This window comes from Neovison vison, unplaced genomic scaffold (genome assembly GCF_020171115.1).
Source record: "Neovison vison isolate M4711 unplaced genomic scaffold, ASM_NN_V1 Scaffold_172, whole genome shotgun sequence".
Lineage (NCBI taxonomy): Eukaryota > Metazoa > Chordata > Mammalia > Carnivora > Mustelidae > Neogale > Neogale vison.
In genome coordinates this window covers 1-2,993 of record NW_025334961.1, presented here as the reverse complement: position 1 = coordinate 2,993, position 2,993 = coordinate 1, and the positions used below count along the sequence as shown (strand labels likewise).

The 2,993-nt window shown below is 49.5% G+C and overlaps 1 pseudogene; it reads right to left on the bottom strand.

The window, feature by feature from the left end:
- Window positions 1-1,063: 1,063 nt before the first annotated feature.
- LOC122898221 lies at window positions 1,064-1,638 on the bottom strand (annotated as a pseudogene).
- Between the last annotated feature and the right edge of the window lie 1,355 nt (window positions 1,639-2,993).

Here is a 2,993-nt window from a genome sequence, read left to right as displayed (position 1 = left end):
ACATCCGGTCTGCCTGTCTGTCCGGTTTTTGTGTTTGTTCCTTCGTGTGTGTGTGTGTGTGTGTGTGTGTGTGTGTGTGTGTGCGCGCGCGCGCGCGTGTGTGTGCGCGTGCGTGTTTAATGGGGCTTTGGTTTTAATTATTTATTTGTTTACGTACTTACGTACTTACTTACTTACTTACTCTTACTTATTTTGATCGATTTTGTGTTCACAGCCAAATTCACTGGAGAATATGGCCAGTACCCGCAGGACACCTGCTCTGCCATCCCTCCCTGCTCACTGGCCCCGGCCCAGCCCCCCAACACTCAGAGGCACAGGCCTGCTCCCTGAGAGCTTCCACAAGCCTATTGACCATCCGACCATCCGTCCATCCGTGGCAAAGCTGGTGTATCGCTTACAAAGGATGAATCCACACTGTGACATCATCATCAGCCACTCAGAGCCCAGAGTTTACACGAGAGTCCACTCTTGGCGTTATCCATTCTCTGGGGTTTTGTTTTCCTTTTTATAACGACTTTATTTATTTATTTGACAGAGAGAGAGACAGACAGACACACAGATCATAAGTAGGGGGAGGGGAGCAGGCTCCCCGCCAAGCAGAGAGCCCAATACGGGGCTCGATCCCAGGACCCGGAGACCATGACCAGAGCCAAAGGCAGAGACTTGACTCACTGAGACACCCAGGCGCCCCCCTTCTCTGGGTTTTGACAAAAGTATCTTACCACCATCGTAGCACTCTGAATAGTTCCACCGCCTTAAAAATCCTCTGTGCCCTGCCTAGTCACCCTACCCACCCACCTACCCACCCACGCCCTCCCCCCACCCCCCAACACGCACCCTCCACGCCTGCCAAAACCCCTGGCAGCCGACAGATCTTGGTTTTCCCTTTTTCCCTGCCTGCCTGCCTGCCTGCCTGCCTGACCTCTTACCTTCCTTATCATTAGTTTGAATATCATTGGCTTATTATGAAAGACAGACATGGAAATTACTAACACGAGGCAAGATTTCACAACTTCAGTGGACTGAGTAGTTTCACGGGATGCCATTGCAATAATGATTTATTTCAGTCTATATATTTTCTCAGAATGTCACGGTCTCTAAGTAAGAAAATAGTCCACGTCATCTAGAACTACCCCGAGGCCTCCATATTCTGGGAGAAAACATTTATCGCCAACTTCCAGGCCAACTGGTTGAATCTCTCCACCCTTTCCTTTAGAGACTGACCAATAGCTATTCCTGTTGCTTAAAGTACTTTTCCTTGAGATTTTTCGGAGAGCCCACTGCCTCCTTTGGTTACAATTTTGGCTGCACTCCTTTGGAGCAAAACCTGGTCAAAGAGGGGGAGAAACCCTCTCCACACACCTGTCCGTCTATGACGCTGTCTGCTACAGTTCATATTCTGCTCTCCAGCCGACTGATCTCGTGACCCTCTCCATAGTTTGGCCTCCTTCAGCATGTCACATTGACTTGGAACCGTGAGGTAGGTGCACCTCTTCTGATTGGCTTATCTCAGTCAGGAATACACACGGAAGTTTCCCTGCCTGGCTCCCCACAGCTCCCCATAGCTCCATAGCTCGCTCATCTCTTTCCAAAGCCCCGAAAACCATTTAGTTCATGGCCTGGAGGTACCCCACTCTCTGTATCCATTCTCCTCCTGCGGGACTTCTGGATTGCCTCCAGGTTCAAGCCATTACGAATGAAGGGGCCATGAACGTCTGCGTATAGGTTTCTGTGCAGACATCAGTTTTCAACTCATTTGGGTCATCGATACATACCAAGGAGCAGGATTGCCGTGTCGAACGGTAAGAGTATGTTTAGCTTTGAGAGGCCATCACCCATATTTCTGGCATGGGGGGGGGGCGGGAGCTGAGCGGAGGGCTGTGCACGGAAGGAACAAGGTCACGAAGGAGGGAGAATTCAAAGATGCTGGAAAGGAAGACGTCACCGGGGCACACCCTTTACCTCGGGGTTTGTGGCAGACCCTAAGGATGACATTGACATGAGACGGAGTAACAGGAAAAGGAGCCTACAAATTTGTTCCCTGAAAGTGTCACATGACAAAGCCCTCCCAAGGAAAGCAAGACCCTGAGAAGGAGCAAATCCTAGTTGCTGGTATATTGAGTTGACCAAGAAGAGGCGATTGTGGAAGAGTAACTAAAGTACGTGGGGAGGCTAAAGGAACATACAGATCTGAAAGAAAGAAAGAAAGAAAGAAAGAAAGAAAGAAAGAAAGAAAAGAAAGAAGATCAGTTTGTCCAGGGTGCCTGGGTGGCTCCGTGGGTTAAGCCGCTGCCTTCGGCTCAGGTCATGATCTCAGGGTCCTGGGATCGAGTCCCGCATCGGGCTCTCTGCTCTGCAGGGAGGCTGCTTCCTCCTCTCCCTCTCTCTGCCTGCCTGTCTGCCGGCTTGTGATCTCTGTCTGTCAAATAAATAAATAAAATCTTTTAAAAAAAAGATCAGTTTGTCCAGAATTCTCCTTTTCATTCTCAACTTCCCGTCCTTGAAGATAAGAATGTCACTCACAGGGTACCTGGGCGGCTTAGTCCGTTAAGGTTAAGCATCTGCCTTTGGCTCAGGTCATGATCCCACGTTCCTGGGATCGAGTCCCACATCAGGCTTCTTGCTCAGCGGGGAGCCTGCTTCTCCCTCTCCCTCTGCCTGCCCCTCCCCCTGCTTCTGCACACGCAGAATATATGTGTGCGTGCATGTGTGTACACATATACATATATAAACACGTGTGTGTGTGTTTGTGTGTCCCCCTCTCTTCTCTCTCTCAAAGAAAGAAAGAAAGAAAGAAAAAAGGATGTCACTTTCTTTCTTTCATTTTAAAGATTTTACTTCTGCATTTGACAGCGAGAAAGAGAGCCCAAGTAGGCAGAGCGGCAGAGGCCATGCGCGGTGTTTATCTCTTCATTGTTATTTTGGTCCTTGTGGAAGTGATCTCTACAACCAGGGTGGGGCTGGAACTCAGGACTCAGATCTAAGAGTCAGCG